A 20,801-nucleotide genomic window follows, 5' to 3' on the forward strand; every position below is an offset into this window, starting at 1 on the left:
GTGAGCTGGTGCTTGGCCAGCGCAGGGGGAACAACATTACAATTCTTTTAAAGCCCAAAATGAGTCACAGTAATGGGGGCAACACTCAGGTTTCAGGCTCCCCCCCAGTCCTGCACATACCTCCAGGCCTCTGCACTCTGCTTGGCACTTCTGCCCTCGGAATACGTTCCATGAGAGCGGCAACCACTCTGCACATAACCCAGGCCACTATGCTAATTCTTTTTGTTAGATCATTCGGAATCTTGAAGGCCTCAGAATGAAGACTGTATTCCCTTGTTCCCTTCCCGCCTTGAAGTGCTGTGAAACACTTCACTTGTGTATAAGCGTTCTACAAACAATTATAATTACTCACCAGCACCTGGGGTCTAAAATAGTCCTGTGATCGTCGGGTGCATATAGACACCCTCAGTGTTTAGTGAAGCAGTGCTTGTAGCCAATCAGGGTAGGTGGGAGGGATGGGAGGCGGGAAGAAGGGAGGAAATGAGTGACTGGAACCTGGAGTCAGCCGGTGCTCAAGTGGGGTAGGGGAGCAAAATTACTATGTTTTAAAGTCCAAAATGGGTCACAGCAATGGGGGCAGCACACTCACCTGCACCTGTGCTCTAAAATGGTGCAGTGAGCGTTGGGTGCAAACAGAAACCCTCAGTGTTTTGTGGATTGATTGACTGTTTATTTATTATGCACTTATACACAAGTATTTCGTAGTTTGGAAGGGAAGACATAGGGAAGACAGGACACACGATCTTACTAGCCATGGTACATTCAGCTTATGCAGGTGAACACAAAAGGAAGTGCGCGGGGGGGGCAATAGGGACAAGTGCGCCCAGTCCCATCACTACATGGGTTACGTGCAGAGTGATACCACTCTCATGGGTCGTAACTGAAGTGCAGTAGTGCTGCAGCAAGTGCAAGGCTGAGGGTAAGTGCAGGAGACTGGCGAGTAAAGCTTGGGACCTGTGAGGCTCCAAAGGTACACCAGGCAGCCACTCTGCAAAACTGAGCCGAAGTAGAGGAGAGAGAGCGGGCGAGCAGAAAGAGGTGGTTAGCAGGGGAGGGGGAGAGTGAAGGAGGATGCAAAGATGAAAGTATTGAGGAGTTTCTGGAAGGTGAGTATTTAGGAAGAGACGTTGCAGATAGATGGGGCCCATAACCCAGAAAGACTTGTGGACAATGCAAAGGGTCTTGAACTTAATCCTTGCAGCCATGGAAGCCAGTGAAGGGATTTCAGCACTGGAGATATGCGGTCCCTGGGCTTGAGGCCAAGGATAAGTCTTGCTGTTATGTTCTGGATGAGTTGCAGTGGGTGGAGGGTAGAAGAAGGCAGGTTTAGAAGAGGCTGTTGCAGTAGTCCAGCCTATTGATGACCAGGGCTCTGGATATAGTGAGCTTCTTGGGGAAGGCGAGAAAAGGTAGAATACCTTTTAGAAGGTGCATTTAGTAGTGGGACTTTTTAGAGATGTCTGTGATGTGAGATGAGAAGTAGAGAGTGGAGTCGAAGATGACCCCAAGGTTTTTTGCCTTGTTGGAAAGTTGGAAAGTGGAGGCCAGCCAGTGAGAAGGAGGGAAGGCGGGAGCAGGGGTCCCGATGAGTACAATCTCTGTCTTACTGGCATTGAGGCAGAGGTAATTTGCAGCACACCATGACTGAATTGTGGACAGAAATTCAGGTATGAGAAAGGAAGAAGAAGAGGCCGAGGGTAGCCTGAAGGTGAGCTATGTGTCACCCGCGTAACACTGAAAGTTGGAGGTGAATGTGGCAATCATACTGGCCAGGGGGCCCATGTAGCCATTGAAAAACCATGGGGATAGGTTAGATCCCTGGGGGGCACCGCAAATAGAGAGAGTGATATGGGAGAGGAAAGACCCCAGTTCCACCTGGGATGGGCGGTTAAAGAGAAAGGAGGTTAGCCACGCTAGGGCCTGATCAGTGATGACCAGGGTATCACAGAGACATGCGATCCGGGTGTTGTGGTTCACTGTTTCGAAGGCAGAGGAGAGATCAAGTAGAATGAGGACAGAGGTAGAGTTAGAATCAACATTTGAGAGTAGATCTTCGGAGGTGTTCAGAAGAGCAGTTTCCATGCCTCAGGATGCTCTAAAACCATACTGGTGGTCATGGAAGCAGCCAACAGATTCAGTATGGAGGGTAAGCTGGGAAATAGCCAACATCTCGAGGAGTTTGCCCAGGAAAGGAGTGATAGAGATGGGGCGATAGTTTGCTGGAATGGATGGGTCAGCAGAAGGTTTTTTGAGGAGAGGGTGCACAAGGGAGTGCTTAAGAACACTGGAGAAAACTCCAGTGGCGAAGAAGAGGTTGCAGAGGTCAGCCAAGAATGGGGCAGGAGAGTCAATGTTGACCTTGATGGTTTTGGAGGGAGGGGTCTACCTGTTTGGAGGAGGCTCTCATGGATCAGACTTGTCTGGTGAACTCCAATGGTGTGACAGGGGAGAGAGAAGAGAGAAGGAGGGGAGGGGTGGAGGTGACCACGGGTGGTACAAGAGATGATAGTGCATGAGGTGGTGAGGAAGCGAGAGATAATAGGATATCCTGTGTTTTTGAGGTGAAATGTGCAGACAGGGCCTGGGTGGGCCTGAGTGGGTGCAATGGTGGAGGAGGCTGTGGTAGGGTTGGCTAGTTCCTTGCAGACTTTGAAATGTTTGGCCGTGTTATTGGATGCTGCGGAGATGCAGGCTTGAATAAAGACTACTTTCTTTGAGTGGATGCAGAGTCTATACTGCCTTTGGAGGAGGCGGCAGGCCAGTTTGTCAGAGGGTGGACCAGAGGAATCCCATTTCCGTTCGGCAGCCCTGCACTTGCGTTTAAGGGAAGGTAGTTCAGAGTCATACCAAGAGTTGCTTTTTTTGGTAGGATTCAGTTGTACCCTCGTGACAGGGAAAAGAATATCAAGAGTGTTGGAAATTGAGAGGTTAAAGTTAGAGAGGGCTGTGTCAGGATGGGACTTAGCCGCAGAAGTCAGAGGAGTGTTTTATATCAGAGCAAGTGTTAAGCGTGGTGATGTGGAGCAGATTGCCATAAGTGAGAGACTTAAGGGGGTAGCAGGGGACAATTGACCCCCCCATAATTGATGAGAGTGCCTGAGGGACAGAGGTAGAAGGGGGCAGAGGAGTAAAGGCCAGCAAGGGAGCCAGGACCTTAGTGGTTGAGAAGGAAGCCAGTGTCCCGGATACAATGTTAGTTGGTGGCAGGTTCACCAAAGAGGAGGAGGCTGACAGGGTTGTCAATGTGTGGTGTGGCGGCAAGGAGGACGTGGTGAGGGTTGAAGGGTGATAATGAGGCAGCAAGGGAGCCTAGGTGGGCACAGCTGGTAAGTGAGCCAGGGATGCTGAAGGAGCAGGTGCAGAAGGAGGAGGGAGGTTGATGAGGTGGGGGAGGAGTCTTATGAAAGAGTAGAAGGTTGGGTTGATGACCCTGTACCATGATGGTACCATTACAGTAGACATTGATGATGACTCTGGAGGTGGTGAGGGCAAGAAGGACCTCCCAGCGGGTGCCACCATTGAAGGGTTAGGAAGAGAAAGGAGAGAGAAGAGCGATCATATGGAGAGTCCATAGGTCAGGTGATGGAATGACAAAGAGGATGTCAGTGAGAGTCTCTCTGGCAGAGGCAGTGACGTGGGTGTCTGCAATCGGACAGCCTGGGTTAAAGCCCAGTATGTCCTTCTTGAGTTTCTTCCTGCCAGACTTAGTAAGGGGTGAAGGACAAGAGATAGATAAGCAGTTTCAGAAGATAGGAGAGATAGAGAGCGTCATAGCAAACAATTTTCTTTCTTGGGGCAACAGGTACATAAGCAGGATAGTACAGTTGTGTAGGTAGCAGTGGAGGTAAAGGTCCAAGAAGACGTTGGTGTTAAGGTGTGGTGTTTTTTCTAAACATAAGTAAGAAGAAAAGTGTCTTCAGGGGATAGTTAATGTAGAATGTCAGGATAGGCTCGAAGTCCACAAGGTGTCACAAGTCTCTCCCCTTCTCATCTGTTTCTCTTTGCTTGCGAACCTCTTGGATGTGACTTCCTTCTTTCGCTCGGTCTGGGATTTATACAGACGTGTGTGCAGGTCTTCGGATTCCAGCGTGAGGATTGCAAGTCCTACGCCAAGTAGCGTTCAAATATCCAGGACCGGGAACCAAGAAGGAAACAGAATCCTGACTCGGAGGCACAGAACGCCGTGAACCGAGCATAGGAGAAATCCAGGAAAAATGAGCATGGAAGAAGGTAGGACAAGGAAAGGGGATGGAAAGGGAGTATAATCAGGAAAATGGAAATCGGGACTTGGAAGGAGGCCCCGAGCGAACTCCGGCAACACACTTCTGACTACTGCAAGCGGTAGTGTTGAGACGCGCAGAGCAGCGGGGGCGTGACTGTTTTGTAGGAAGTTGAACGTAGCGTGTAAAGGCTGGTAAGATGTGTTTCGTAATCAACGGCCATGTTGCAAGGATCACGGAATTCAGTCCTCTATGGGTCAGGGACCACGAAGTCCAGAATGGACGTAATCAGCGGTTCATAACAGTATGCCTCCTCTGAAGCCCTGCACCTCCGGGTTTGCCTGGGTGGATAAGATGATATCTTCGTGTCAGCCGGGGGGCATTAATGTTTAAGACGGGTTCCCAGGTGTGCTCACTGGGAGGATATCCCTTCCATTCGACCAAATACTGTAGTTGACTTCGTCGGTACCTGGAGTCACAAATCCTAGAGACCTCGGATTCAAGTTGGTTATCGACAACCACTGGAGTAGATCTTGGAGCAGTTTGAGTGGACTGTACATATGGTTTTAACAGAGAAGTGTGGAAGACTGGATGAATCCTTTTCCACGACTCTGGAAGTCGAAAGGCCACTGGATTAACAATTTCCTTTATGGAAAAAGGTCTGTAATACCTGGGAGCCAATTTATTTGGTCGTAGGTGATGTGGAAGGAGTTTTGAGGATAGCCAAACCTTATCTACTATTGAATAAGAAGGACTAGGCCTTCTTTTGGTGTCTGCATATTGTTTAACATCCTTTCAGGGCCTTTTCCAGGTGTCCCTTTGCTTCTTTGTGTACATAGATCAGTGTTTCAATCCAGGAATCGACCGCAGGAACTGGGGTAGGATGTGGGAGAACGGATGGTAGAACTGAAGGGTGAAATCCTTGGCTACAAAAGAAAGGGCTGGTCTTGATAGCTGAATGATCCGAATTGTTGTAAGCAAATTCGGCGACAGGTATCAAGAGTGACCAATCATCCTGGACTTTGGTGGAGAAGCAGCGAAGATACTGTTCCAGGGTTTGGTTTACTCGTTCTGTAGCTCCATTGGTCTGTGGATGATAGCCCGAGGACAAGGCACGCTGGATTCCCAATATCCGACATAGTTGTTTCCAAAACTGGGATATGTACCGGGGTCCTCTGTCGGAAATTATTTTGGAAGGTTGTTCATGAAGCCAGAATATGTGTTCTAGAAAAATCCCAGCTAGCTCGGATGAGGATGGTAGTTTGTATAGAGGTGTAAAATGAGCCATATGTGTGAACAAATCAATGGTAACCACTATGGTCGTGTATCCTCTGGAAGAAGGTAATTCCACAATAAAATCTATGACAATGATTTCCCAGGGTTTTGTTGGTATTGCTGGTTGGTGTAGAAGACCTGCTGGTTTTCTATTCTCATGCTTATTCTGATTACACACTGCACAGGTCTGGACATAGGTTCTTATGTCATCTTTCATCCTTGGCCACCAGAACTGTCTCTGTATAAGATGGAGGGTGTTGGAGATTCCACGGTGTCCCGAATGGAGGGTATCATGGCATAGGTTTGTGATCTTATGTCTCAGCCCTGGAGTGGGAATGGCCATCCGTGTATCCTTGAATAGGTATCCATCTTTTATCTTGAGATTCCATCAATTATTTCCTTTAAACTCCTTCCAAAGTTCGCAGGATTGTGTTTTGGCTCTAATATCCTCCAGGAGAGTAACAGCTTGTGCTACGGATACTGTGTTGGGAAACATCTTGGGAAAGGTCCGGTCTTCAAGGGGTTCATAATCAGGACATCTGGATAAGGCATCGGCTATGATGTTATGTGCTCCAGGAAAGTGATGGATTTGAAATTGATATTGGGCAAAAAAGAAGGCCCAGCGGGCCTGACGGCTGTTTCTGCACTCCAAGGATTGTAGGACTTGTAGATTCCGATGGTCCGTACGGACTTGCACTGGGTGTTTGGCTCCCAGAAGGAGATGGCGCCAGTCAGTGAAGGCTTGTCGGATGGCTAGCAACTCCTTCTCCAGGACGGAATAATGAGTTTCACTGGGAGTCAAAGTACGGGAGAGATAAGCAATGGGGTGTTCTATCCTGTCATCAAGTTATTGTTTCAGAATTGCTCCGATGGAGTAGTTGGATGCATCAGTGTCAACAAGGAAGGGACGGTCTGTGTCGGGTTGAGCCAGGATGGGGGCTTGTGTGAACTCCGACTTTAACCGTTGAAACGCAGAGTCTTGAGCTGAGGACCACTGAAAGGGGGTGTCTTTCTTTAATAGCGTGACAATGGGGTGTACAATATCAGAAAATGCGGGTATGAATTTCCTGTATAAGTTAGCGAGCCCCAGGAAGGATTGAATTTGTTTCACAGTGGAGGAACAGGCCAAGATAAAATGGAATCAACCTTGGAAGAATCCATTCCAATACCCTTGGGGCTAAGAACAAATCCAAGATAGTGAACAGTTGATACATGGAAAAGGCATTTTTCAGGTTTGGCCAGGAGCCTATGTTCCCATAAACTCTGTAAAACTGCCTTAACGTGTTCTTTATGTTTCCGAGGTTCCTTGGAGTAAATCAGTATGTTGTCTAGGTATACAATGACAAAAAGGAACAACATGTCAGAAAAGACCCGATCCATGAAACGTTGGAATATTGCGGCGTCATTAGCAAGTCCAAAGGGCATAACCAGATACTCAAAGTGGCCAAAGGGTATTCTGAAGGCTGTTTTCCACTCATCACCTTCCTTTATACGAATGAGATGGTAGGCACCCCTGAGATCTAGTTTTGTGAAGATGACTGCACCCCTCATAGCTTCCAGGATATCCGAGATAAGAGGCAATGGGTATCGATCCTTGAGGGTGCATTGGTTAAGGCCACGGTAATCCAAACATGGTCTAAGCTCCTTGGAATCTTTCTTAGGAACGAAGAAGAGGGAGGCCCCCGCTGGGGACTTGGAGGGTCGAATAGTTCCATTCGTTAAGTTGGTGTCCAGATACTCTCGGAGGGCCCTTTTTTCAGGTTCAGACAGAATAAACATTCTTCCGAAGGGAATCACTGCTGAAGGCTCGGTGTCAATGGCACAATCCCCAGGTCTGTGGGGTGGAAGGGATTGAACAATGGCTATTGAGAACACATCTGAGTATGTTTGGTAAGCCTGGGGAATCTGGATAATGTTGGAGACAGATACTGGGAATTGCTAGGTTTCTTGGAAGTCTTCTGAGGGACTTGGTAAGGTGGTAGGAGATAAACAATGAGACATACAATGTTCTGAACCAAGAAACAAGGAGCCTGCTGCCCAATTGATGTAGGGATTGTGTTTCTGCAGCCAGGGCATACCTAGAACCATTGGATAGTGGGCAGATCTTATGATGTCAAATCTAATCCTCTCTTGGTGGTTGTTTATCGAAAGAAGAATCTCTTTGGTTTGGTGGGTTATGGGTCCTGAAGACAAGGGTCAATGGTTTCAACAGGTTGCATTGTCTCTTTTGTTTCGCGGGGAACGTGATGACTGATGACCACATCATGATCTATGAATATGCCCATGGCTCCGCAATCCACTAAAGCCAGGATGGGTTAGAATTCCTTCTTGGAATGTGACAGGAATGCCTGTAGAATCACAAGATTGTTCTGTCCTGGGGAGTTCAAGGAAGGAATTGATGAGGAGCAGACATCTTTCTCCCGAAACTGTGCTCCACTTAGGATCGGGAGCTTTCGTTTCCCAAACGCCGAGGTGGCACAATAGGGCACTCACTTACAAGGTGTTTATCAGAGGCACAATACATGCACAGTCGGTATTAATCTGACGCATCCTTTCTTGTGGGGTAATGGGTCCTCGGAAGGCACCTTGTTGCATGGGTTCTGGGTCCGAGGCTGGAGATGCAGTGGTTGCCTTTTTGTATGGGTGGTCAATAGCTGCCTTTGGAGATGAAGGCTTAGACTTCCTTTTCTCTGCCTTTCTTTCCTGGATCCGGAAATCGATTTGTAGGGAGAGGTCCATGAGAGCTTGGAAGGAGCTTGGGCGGGCTACTCTGGCTAACTCATCCTTTATCTCGTCATTTAGGCCTCTTCGAAAGAGGGTGAAGCTGGCTTCTTGGGACCAATCAGCCTCTTTTACTAATTGTTTAAAGCGGGTCACATACGTGAGCATATCCTGGGGCCCTTGTTGGAATTCAAGCAGTCTTTCTTGAGCACAGTAAAGGAGTTCTGGGCGATCAAACATGGCTTTAAGGGCTTCCACAAACCCATCGTAATCATCCAGGAGTGCGTCGCCCGTTTTGACTAGGGTGGTTGCCCAGGTCAGGGCCTTGCCCATGAGGTGTAATATCATAAATCCCACCTTTGCTCTTGGGGTGGAAAAGTAGTATGGCTTGAAGGTAAAATTAACCAAACAGGAATCAAGGAAGGCACAGAGGGTTTTTGAGGAGCCATCGTATTTGTCCATTACTCCTCCGAACAGGACACTTTCTTTGGCTGCAGAATCACGAGATAAGACTAACTGCTTTAGTATAGCGTTCTCTGCCTTAAGGTTCTGGACTTCAGTGGTTAACTCCTGCATACCTCACATGAGGTCTTGAACCGCGGCTTCCATCTTTGTCTTTGTATCAGGTTTAAGGCGTCTCAATCTGTCACAAGTCTCTCCCCTTCTCACCTGTTTCTCTTTGCTTGCGACCTTCTAGGATGTGACTTCCTTCTTTTGCATGGTCCGGGATTTATACAGGCCCGTGTGCAGGCCTTCGGATTCCAGCGTGAGGATTGCAAGTCCTACGCCAATTAGTGTTCAAATATCCAGGACCGGGAACCAGGAAGGAAACAGAAGCCTGACTCGGAGGCACCGAACGCCGTGAACCGAGCACAGGAGAAATCCAGGAAAAATGAGCACGGAAAAAGGTAGGACAAGGAAAGGGGATGGAAAGGGAGTACAATCAGGAAAATGGGAAATGTGACTTGGAAGGAGGCCCCGAGTGAACTCTGGCAACACACGTCTGACTACTGCAAGTGATAGCATTGAGACGAGCAGAGCCGCGGGGGTGTGACTGTTTTGTAGGAAGTTGAACGTAGCGCGTAAAGGCTGGTAAGCTGCGTTTCGTATTCAACGGCCATGTTGGAAGGATCACGGAATTCAGGCCTCTATGGGTCAGGGACCATGAAGTCCAGAATGGACGTAATCGGCGGTTCATGACACAAGGAGGATGCAGGCAGCATAGAAGAGGTCCACACTTATGTGATTGCTAATAGGGCGATCACATAGCCAAGGAGCGCCAGGATAGGGTACCCAGTGTGAAGGTGCATGATGAGGGATTTTGAAAATGGGGGCCCACAATACACAGCCAGGCCCGGTCAGGGACAGATAGGAGGCTTAGGAATGGGGCCTTGGGAGACGGGCCTGTATTCACCTGACGGCTGTCTGATTGGGCTGTCTGATATACTTGAAACAAACATTTCAAGGATATTTTATTAACAACATTATTTTCTTGGTCAGGGTGATACTCTTCTTTAGACTGGGAGTTGCCATTGCTCAGTCTCTGTTGACATGTTACCAGTTCCCCAGTAGTTGACCTCACTACTGTTCTTGGTATTTACTTCCTGTTCTCAATGTTCCTGTTGTATGTCTAAAACCATAATGTTCAGCATGCAGTCGTTTTCTTGTCCTCAAAGTCTCTGTAGTTTGGTTAAACTGCAGTGCCCAGCATGCACTATTTCAATTTCTTTGTAATTTGTTCACTACAATGCCCAGCATGGAATAGTGAAATGTCTATGTAGTGGGGGTGTAACGCAATGTCCAGGATGCAGAGTTTCCTTCATTCTCAACATCTATGTGGCTCGTGTTCCTACAACAACCAGCATGCATCATGTTTCCTATTCCCAAAACTCTCTGTAGTGTGGTTTTACTGTAATTCACAGTGTGCCCTATTTCAGTGTCTTTGTAGTTCTGTGGTACTACATCATGCAATGTTTCTTTTATCCGCAATGTCTCTGTACTACAACATTTCAATGTGTCAGTAATTTGGGTGTTTTACAATGCCCAGCATGCAATGTTTCCCTTATTCTCAATGTCTTTGTAGCTTGTTTCACTACAATGACCACCGTGCAATATTTCCCTCAATCTAGATGTCTGTGTAGTTTGGTTGTAGTAAAATGCCCTGCATGCAATGTTTCCCTTACTCTCAATGTATGTGTAGTTTAGCTGCAGTACGATGCCCAGCATGCAATGTTTCCTTTAGTCTCAATGTCTTTGAAGCTTCTTTCAATAAAATGTTCTGAATGCAATGCGTGCCTTATTTTCTACGTGTGTGTTGTTTGTTTCGCTTCAATGTCCAGCATGCAATGTTTCCCTTATTGTCAATGTCTTTGTAGTTTGTTTCGCTTCAATGTCCAGCATGCAATGTTTCCCTTATTCTCAATATCTTTATAGTTTGTTTCACTACAATGCACAGCATGCCATGCTTCTCTTATTCTCAATGTCTGTGCAGTTTGTTTCACTGCAATGCCTAACATTCTGTCTGCTTTGTTTGGTTGTAGTACAATGTCCGGCATGTAATTCTTCCCCTATTTTCAATGTCTGTGTAGTTTGGTTGTAGTACAAGGCCCAGTATGCAATGCTTCCCTTATGCTCAATGTCTGTGTAGTTTGGTTGTAGTACAAGGCCCAGCATGCAAAGCTTCCCTTATGCTCAATGTCTGTGTAGTTTGGTTGTAGTACAAGGCCCAGCATGCAATGCTTCCCTTATGCTCAATGTCTGTGTAGTTTGGTTGTAGTACAAGGCCCAGCATGCAATGCTTCCCTTATGCTCAATGTCTGTGTAGTTTGGTTGTAGTACAAGGCCCAGCATGCAATGCTTCCCTTATGCTCAATGTCTGTGTAGTTTGGTTGTAGTACAAGGCCCAGCATGCAAAGCTTCCCTTATGCTCAATGTCTGTGTAGTTTGGTTGTAGTACAAGGCCCAGCATGCAATGCTTCCCTTATTCTCAATGTCTGTGTTGTTTAGTTGTAGTACAAGGCCCAGCATGCAATGTATTCCTTATTTTCAATGTCTGTATAGTTGTTTTACTACAATGCTCAACATGCAATGTTTCCCTTATTCTCAATGTCTATGTAGTTTGTTTCACTACAACGTTTACCGCACAACCCTTCAGTGTCACTGTAATTAATTTCAATAGTGTCCAGCATGCACCTTTACACATTTGTTACCTCAGTACATTGATGTACTACAATCACCAGCATGCACTATTCTCTTGTTCTCAACGTCCTGCTGTAGCTTGATATGCTGTAAACCACAAAATGTCATATTTCTCCAATTCTCGAATACTGCAGCGCTATACATGACTCTGCCTGTGTGCACAGTGCTCTTATTTTGCAGTGTACTCGACCGGGTCTCTCTTAACAGGGTCTTCAACCTTACAACAGTTGCACGTTTTCATTGCTTTGATGCTCACTGCTTTTTCTCGTGTCTTCCCCAACTTTACCTAAGACCGAGCACCTTTGATCTTCGTTCACCTTGCCAGTTGGGTGTCTCTCCACATCTCCGCTTCACTCAGCTTGTATGTTCCGAGTATTGCTCTCCATTTTCCTCTCCTGTCTCGGGAGAGGCCTTTTGACCCATCCTCTCTGTCACTGGGTCTCTGTTTCCCAGGCTGTCCTCCCCTTGACACTTTTCTCAGTGTTGATACCCAACCTCAACGTTGGTTAAGTCTGAGTTTCTTTCTGCCAAATCCACTCAGTGTATACCAGCACTTAATTTGAAAGAAAATAAGTGCCAGGGCCCAAACATTTTCTAGCACGCCTGGAACACATCGGGGTGGGCAACTCCCCACCTACTGTTGACACCACCCACGACTGCTCCATACAGTGTCAACATATTTGGGGTTAAAGCTGCAACTCCACCAGTTCATCATGACATATTAGTTGTGGCTCCAAATAACATAAATGTTTAAGCGTTTCTTTAAAACACATCATCTGTAACATTGTGCTCTAATTCTATAAGGGGCGAGTGGAACGTGCTGATCATCTAACCACAGGCAAAAGAGCAAACGTGCTTTCCTCCTATGGCAAATTGATGGACAAATATAGACAAATGATTACTGAACTCATGACATTTCCTGTCAAACACTGCAGTAAGGTCTTCTTGTATAAGTTGTCGCTCTTGACAACCACTCCTCTTCGACGTTGGCCTTTTCACTGACGTTGTCCCTGTGTTTGGGGCTGCTCACTTGTGACTGTCGAGTTGGTGCCAACCCACCCTACTGTGGTAGTGCTGCTGGTTATTAAATTGGAGAATTTGCACCAATGTCATGCAGGCTGAGTGGAGCAGTGTGCGGGCTTGGATAGCATGAGTGACCAGCATTGTCACTGTCCAACTCATTGTTATTTATGAAAATTGATAATTATCCATGCCCTGCCAACCGAGGCCACACAGTTGTTGCTGGTTATGTTACTACGACTGACTGGCATGTAAAATAAGAAAGTTGCCAAAATACCACAACTTAATTAAACTGGGCTCAGAAATAAGTGCCAGGGTTGAGCCCTGATAAACACTCCCACAAATTAAGCGCTGGTGTTTACCCAGACTCACTCTGCATGTGGTTCTGCATCTTTTAAGCTTCTATATTTACTGATATTTCCTCCTTCTTCAAGCAACTGGAAATCTGCTTTGGCTTGTCTCCCGAGCCAAGTGTCTGTCAGCGCTACATAGGCGTAAAGACTCCTCCTCTTTTCAGCCATTCTCTTCTCACATAACGCTCCCTTGCTCCACTCACTCAACTCACTCATCCCTCCTCCTTTTCTATAACTCTTATCAATATCCTATGAGACTGGTGCTGCGTCACCTGGCTCTGAAAATGAAATAAATACTTAGCTGGTAACAGGGGGACTTCTCACACCAGGAAATTAGATCATATTTGCTGCTATTGACTCCCATCCTGGTGGTGGCGTGGGCCAACCCCTTATTCTAGAGATCTTCCTGCAGTCAGGTGTCTCTAGAAAGTCTCTGTGAACTCCCCCAAACGTGTCGCACAAATAAATGTGGGACACAGCCTAATGTTGTTTCCTGCAAATATACACACTGCACTTTTGGGAGTGCAAATCAGGTCCCTGCTCCTCCTAAAAGAGTCTCTGTCGTCTTTCACACCTCACTTCTCCTCCCAAGCACCCCAAGAATATATATTTGTGTTCTATTTGCTGCAGCCTCCCCCTTTGTAGAGCTCCAATATGTAATCCTGTGTGCCTTTGAACTTTCCCGGACGAATGTCTGGAAAAGTTTTTGAAGTTGGCAGTAACAAAAATCAACCAAATTCGGGTGACTAAGCCATTCACTAAAAATCTTCGCCTAACACCAGTCACTAGTGATCTTCACATACACTTCCTCTAGTGAATTTTTCACTATTATGATAGTGCGCGGTATAAATAACCTTTAACATAACATAATGTAACATCATCATGCTAGGTTTTATATGAGAAAGTATTAATTTGCCTCTGCATGTCATTACACCCCATGACCTTGGGGGGAGGGTCTGAGACTTCAGAATAAAACAATTTCTTTCTGAAATCCTAGTGCATGCACTCAGACTTCGAGAAATAAATTATTCCTTTTGTGGAGAGAGATGGAGGTGCTCTGGATCTAAAGTACCTCCACCTTGTACTGCAAAGGAAATAATTGCTTTCTGAAGTATTTCAGAAAGAAATTACTTCTAGGCATTTTGGCTGCTGAGCGACTCCATCTTGACACACAAAAACGTAACTTCTTTTAGATGCGGAGTGATGCTCCATTGCGAATATCAGGAATCGGGGGCTCTCCCTGCTTGGGAGCTTCCTAGATCCTATCCGCGTGCTGCGTGATGGCAGGAGCCGGAGCCCTGCTGGAGAAGGCTGGCTGCGCGATGGGTTTTGGTAACTCAAATGTTTAAGTGTGTGTGCAAGGGTGTTGCATGTTTTTATGTATGTATGCTTGATTGCTTGCAAGGGTTTGTATTATGTATGTAATGTGAGTGTGTATGATGGAAGTATGGCTGGGTGGGTGTGTGAATGAGCGAGTGAATGGTATGTGTAAATGAGTGAACACATGTTTTGTGAATGTGTGTGCACTTGTGTTTGTGCTGGGCCTGATTTTGGCTTGAGGGGGTGAAGGGGGTATGTGGTGTGGGAGGGGCACAGGTGAGGGGGGCTACACTACTACTGCAATTTTGTGAGCAACCATGATATGTATTATTATGTTACATGGTTAGACTGGCATTTTGGTGAAACCAGTCTAGCCTTCTCTTACTTCGTCATGACATTTATTACTGTCCATCTATAATAAAGCAATAATGATACATGTTATTACATGGCTAGACTGGTATTTTGGTGCAACCGTCTAATCATTTCTTACTGTGGCATGACAGTTCTGTACTGGGCATCTATTATAAAGCAAGCATAAGTGGTATTACGTGGCTAGACTGGTATTTTGGAGCAGCCCATCTAGCCATTTCTTACTGTGGCAAGGCATTTATTACTGGGCATCTTTAATAGAGCCAGAATGGTAAATGTTATTACGTGGCTAGATTGGCATTTTGGTGCAACCTGTCTAGTAAAATCTTACCGTGGCATGACATTTGTTAACAGGGTACCTATTATAAAGCAAGCATAACTGTTATTATGTGGCTAGTCTGGCATTTTGGTTCAGCCAGTGTAGCCATTTCTTACTGTAGAATGGCATTTATTACTGGGCATCTATTATAAAACAAGCATGATTAGTGCCATTATGTGGGTAGCCTGGCATTTTGGTGCAGCCAGTTTAGCCATTTCTTACTGCGGCATGGCTTCTATTACTGGGCATCTATGATAAAGCAAGCATCATTAGTGTTATGTGTTGTATAATGCACCACTTTAAGCCATTAGTCAAAATATTTTCTTGAGGGGAGCTCACCCCTCAAACCCCCTTTTCATTTATTCGAGCTGCCCTCGCTATGCTCAGTCGCCACCACAAACTTATAGCAAATATTTACACCCCACCAACCAATGAAATTCACCATCCTCCTCAGGTTTTTAGTACATTTGGTGGATAGGCATCGTCCCCCTGTTTCTACACTAGGTGAAAGATTTAAGCTTTGATTAAAAAACATAGTAACAGCTTTCTTCTTAGCGCAGTGCACACATGCCCCTGCAGCAACATGATCATCACGAGCGTTGCGAACGTGTGGTGGTCCAGGCTGGTCCAAAGTGTGGCGTGTCCCGTGCTTTGCTGAGGAGCTTGGGGGCGAGGCTCAACATGGCTTGTGGGGGAGCCTCCAAAATGTATGCAATGCCGCTTTATGCACCAAAACAAGATAAACAACGAAAATTGTTATCACATTACCTCCTCAGGCACTTCTAATATTGTGGCAATGCTATTATTAGTGTTCTGCTGAACGGGTGAAAAACGATGCACTATGTTAGTAAACCGTAAGCACTGAGCTTCCAGAAGTAAATGCATTTTTCGCTTTTCACAATTGGTCTTCACACTCTGACCATAGTGCTAATACCGTTCCATATTAGCACTAGGGAAAACATTGCCCTTGTGCAAAAATGCAGTGAAAATGTATCTTTTTTGGACTAGTGCAATTTTTGCCCCAGTGCTAATACGATGCCAACCTGCACTTGTCATGGTGCAATGGTTTTCTAATTTGTCTGTGTTTTTAGAAATAGGGCAAACATTTGCCCTAGTGCTAATACCGTGCAATTCTGCACTTGCATTGGTGCAAAGTTTCTGTAACCTGGGCCCCAGCCAGTATTCTTAAAATATTATAACCAACAACCGCTTCAAATAGCAGTACAGTAACCACAGACGGAGCAGCCATTTAAAACAGGCTAACAAGCAATTTGTTCAAGTTTTCTCCTCCGCCCAGGAAGGATTCGCTTCCAATCAGGCACCCTGTTCCCAGAGAAACTTTTGTGCCATGTAATAAAGAGCAGGGAGAGGAGAGGAGAGGAGAGTTGGCCTGAAGAGACGGGCCCATTATATTAGCAGTGCAGGCGGCCTGTTATTTTAATTCCATTCAAATAGCTTCCACTGCGGTTATATCATCAAACCCTTCCCATTACTGCCTCTGCGATTCTCACTTTGGCAAGCCTTGTGGGGTGTATAATGTGACTCGCCTTGGCAGCCAGGCTGACGGGTATTCAGCCGTAGCATGGGGGGCAGTTACAGCCAAGATTAGTGTTATTTCTGGCCTCCTCTGCCTAATTGCTTCTTCATAAAAATAGATGGCATTTCCTGACTAATGTGGTCAGTGCATGGGGAAAGAAAATGCAGGGGTCATGATGATGTATAACCCATCCACCCTCGGAACTCCTTTCCATAAAAAAATAAGCACTGGCAATGCCAACAATTTGGAATTTTGTGTAGGCATGAAAACGGGACTGACATAGTGGTACTAACTGGTCATTGATGGTAACAGGTGCAAAATGGTACAGTACCTGGGTATCTAATAGCAGTGCCTGACAAATGCCTAATACTTATATAAGAGCCAAAACTGTTGGCTTTGTCACTGCTTGATTTTAACAGGACTTCAGTGAAGGGCATGGGTAGTGCTTGTAAATAGAGTTGCTGAAAGCAGGCCTGGTTAAGGCATTCATTACACCAGTAGCACCTTTATAGCTCCAATTAAGTCATTAACTCTCAAAAAGACTGCTTTGGAAGAACACTGGCAGGCACTTTGAGTGCAAGGTTTCATGGTAAGGCTTGTTTAAAGAGAGCTCATAGAGATCTCATGAGGAGGTGCTTGAGGCAGGGAGGAATAGTAACTGGGTGGGAATGACCATAGGGATTAGCATAGCTATGGACAATCAATAGGTGGTCAAATAACCAAACAACACCAACAAGCTTTGTGTCCCTCCTCATATGCCAAAATCAGTTATCTGTACTCTAATGCAATAATGTAGGCGTATAGGTGCCACCTAATAGCCCAAATTAAAAAAATAGACAAGATATAAAACTGTGCTCACTGTAAAAAGGATCACAGTGAAGGATGTGGCAACGTTGGAAATTAAAAAGTTGTGGCAGGTTGCAATTTGTGCAGATGTAAAATAAAAAAGATAACAAGCAGCCACGCCACAACATGCTCATTTTCATGTTCTCATTGTATTATTATTATTATTATTATTATTATTATTATTATTATTATTATTATTATTATTATTATTATTATTTTTGTATTTATTGAGCGCGGACCTGGCTTCGAGAAGCAACAGAGCGCTTTACAGATGTATACAACAATACAGACACATAACAGAGCGCTTTACAGAAGTAATAATACAACAGGTATACAGCAGGGGGGTGGGATACAGAGGGGCATGGAGGAGGTGTACAGCTGAACCTGGTGGTGGGTAGGAGAGGGTCAGGCAGCATCTTGCGAGTCAGCTGGTGTGAGGGGCGATCTGATGGCCTAGGTGTTGAAGCGGAGAGATTCATTCAAGAGGTGGGTTTTGAGTTATTTTCTGAATTGTAGGAGTGTGGGAGCTAGTCTGATGCTGACGGGTAGGAGGTGCCATAGTCTTGGAACATAGGCAGAGGAGGCGTATTTTCTGGTCCTTTCCTTATTGCACGTGTCCTGGCTTCTGGTGGTGTGATGTCCGCCAGAGATGCTGAGTTTCTCTGCAAGGTAGCTGGGTGACTTGAGGGCGACCGCCTTATAGATGATGCTGCAAGACTTGAAGGTGATTCTTCTTCAAAGACACACACAAAAAAAAGAAGGTGATCCTTGCGTGCAGTGGGAGTCAGTGTAGGTGGATGAGAGCCGGAGTGATGTGGTTGTGTCTGTGTAGACCCTTGAGGAGGTGTGCAGCCACGTGTAGCACACTTTTCAGGGGCACAAGGGAGGACGACGGGAGGCCCTTGAGGAGTGCATTGCCCCTATCCAGAAGAATTAGGACTGGTGCTTGAATGGTGGATCTAAAGCTGTCCGGAGGGACGAAGGTCTTGACTTTTCGCAGGAGGGAGAGCTGCTACCAAGCTGTCTGAGTTTTCTTAGGCTTTGTGTGTCTGGAAGGAGAGGTGTTTGTGGATGTGGAACGCGAGGGACTTGACACAGGAGGTGAGCTCTGGTGTGAAGCCCTCAGAGTTCATAGTTGATAGCCAGGCCTGCATGTCTCAGTGTTCAGTGTTGTTGATGAGGAGTAGGAATTCGTTCTTGGAGGGGTTGAGCTTCAAGTATGCACTGGGCATTCAAGAATGGATCAGCCAGAGGCAGATTTTGAGCCTATGGATGTCCTTGATGGAACCGCCATTGAGATATAGCTGTGTGTCATCAGCGTATTGGTGTATGTGGATGTCGTGTGTGGCTAGTAGGGCTCCCAGCGGCTCCATGTATAGATTGAAGATCAGTGGGGAGAGGATGGAATTCCACAGGATTCCACAGGTGATGGGGTAGCATTGGCAATCTAGAGGAGTCCATCATATCATATATTATGCACTGGTGGACCAGATAAATCAAAGGCATCCCTTGACTTTCCCATGTGACATTGCTCTAACCAAACCAATGCTTACTACCGACTAACCTTTCAGTCTCCCATTGTAACCAACGCCACATTCATCCACAAAACAATATCACTGCAACTCTGAATGCCCTTGACCACAACTTCAAAACACATGACAGACATGCGTGCAGCTGACTGGGTGATCACATAAATCTCACACAAACAAATGCCACCCAGAGTATGCACAAGCAAGGTCTCAGTGGCTACTATGCCTCCAAAAATCATGTTGAAGTTTAACTGCACACACACAGGCTGTTTTCTCCCACACATGAACACTTCAGCAACAGCAAATGTGCTCTCTTCACACTAGTCGTACTAACCAGTAACCTCCTCCCTAATCAGCTCTTGTAGGTCCCTCAGTGCCAAGACGACATGAAAAAGGCAAATGCTGTGCTAAGACCCAATAAAATACAATGACGTTAAGATTGTTGTATAATCCATAGGGGAAGGAGTGACTCAGCAAGCAGTGTAATTAAAGTTTATTTTCCAATACATCAAGGTAATCAGAATAAAGACTGGGGAAAAACGTAAGACACATGTACATTCTCTATAGTTGATCCGTGATACCATCCCACTTGCCATCTCAGTCACGGCTCTACAGCCAATCCTGAACTCTTCTTCGTTCGTATTACTGCCCTGGGCTTTTGGATTTCCCACACCCCACTCATGGTCAATTGTATGATGCAGGCTTTTCTCTGCAGTGTTTAGCGGAAGTTATGACCCTTCTCTTGCCCTTTTCTCCCTAGGGCCTCTAGCCAGAGCCAATCACCTTCCCCACCTGTGATCCTGATGTCTCAGCCTTTTATTACCTCTTTAGTCCTCCACTGATGTCCCTCCTCACCCTAATGCTAGAAGCTTGTTCCTCATCCTGCCTTTGGCCAACCGTATCCACTTTTGCGTTCCTGATCTGTCTATTGGAACTATACTCTCTGCCTCTGCCAGACAACTTCTACTGTCTTTCTGATCTTCTCCTACCAACCTCCTTCTGCTATTGTCCAACCTCCTGCCACTATAACAACCCCCTCCTGCTGTTTTCCAAACTCCTCTTCACTATCAACAACCTCTTCCTCATTTCCTTCAACCATCTCCTTCTCCCCGTCTCGTCTCCAACCTCCTTTCCAAACCTTCCTCACCAACATTCGTAATGCTCTCCAGCTCACTGAAACCACTGGCCACAACATATATCTCCAAGCTTTCACTTCGACAGACAGAACTCATGGAAGTTTGCAGCCCTGTACTGTCTTCCCCTAGCTGGGCTTTTTGTTAGGGTCGGTTAGGGTGGTACAGGGACTATTGCGGGGTGGTGATTGGCTGCTCCTATTAGCTTAGCTGAGCTTGCTCTAGGATTTAGGGGCCTGGCCTAGCCTTTATTCGGCCTGTCCAGAATACTGGAGTCCTTTGCTCATTTCCTGTCACTGCTCCCCTGCTTCCTCAGCTTTTGAAACAGTGTTTGTAAATCCTTTAAAACTCTCTTTTAAAAAAAAAAAGAAATAGTATTTTATTGATTTTGTTACCAACCAACAACATGTAGGTACGACCATATCAGACGGTGCATACACTGTGGAATATTACAAAGTATGCATAATATTTCTTGGCGTGAAACTGATCAAGAAACTTCACATTTGTAGGATGCAACCCTGATGGCATTATTGCTTTCGGTAACTAAAAAAGCCCACCCCCGCACTCCCCTCCCCTACAGCCCACTCCTCACATCTGGGAACAAAGAAATCTTTAATACAAGTTCTGTTCACTTCACAACACAACATTTCCTTTGTATCAAGCCATGTTAGTTTCAGGAAAAAGAAAAACGATTCCACATTTTTGTTCGACCAAGGCCCATGTGTCTAAATGGATAGTGTGATCGGATGTAAGGAACGTATCCCAAAAGATCGAATTACAAAATGACTGAGTCCACGTGCCTGCATTTTTTAATCGATCTTTTGGGATTTTAACCTTTTGTCCCCCACACTCCCTTCAATGTATGCGGGGCACACCCCGCATCCCTCGCTGCCCATAATACCTAACTGGGGTAGCGGGCGCCACCCCCGCAGCCCCAGCTGCCCTGTTCAGTATTATGGGC

This window comes from Ambystoma mexicanum, chromosome 11 (assembly GCF_040938575.1).
Source record: "Ambystoma mexicanum isolate Mex_15411 chromosome 11, UKY_AmexF1_1, whole genome shotgun sequence".
Lineage (NCBI taxonomy): Eukaryota > Metazoa > Chordata > Amphibia > Caudata > Ambystomatidae > Ambystoma > Ambystoma mexicanum.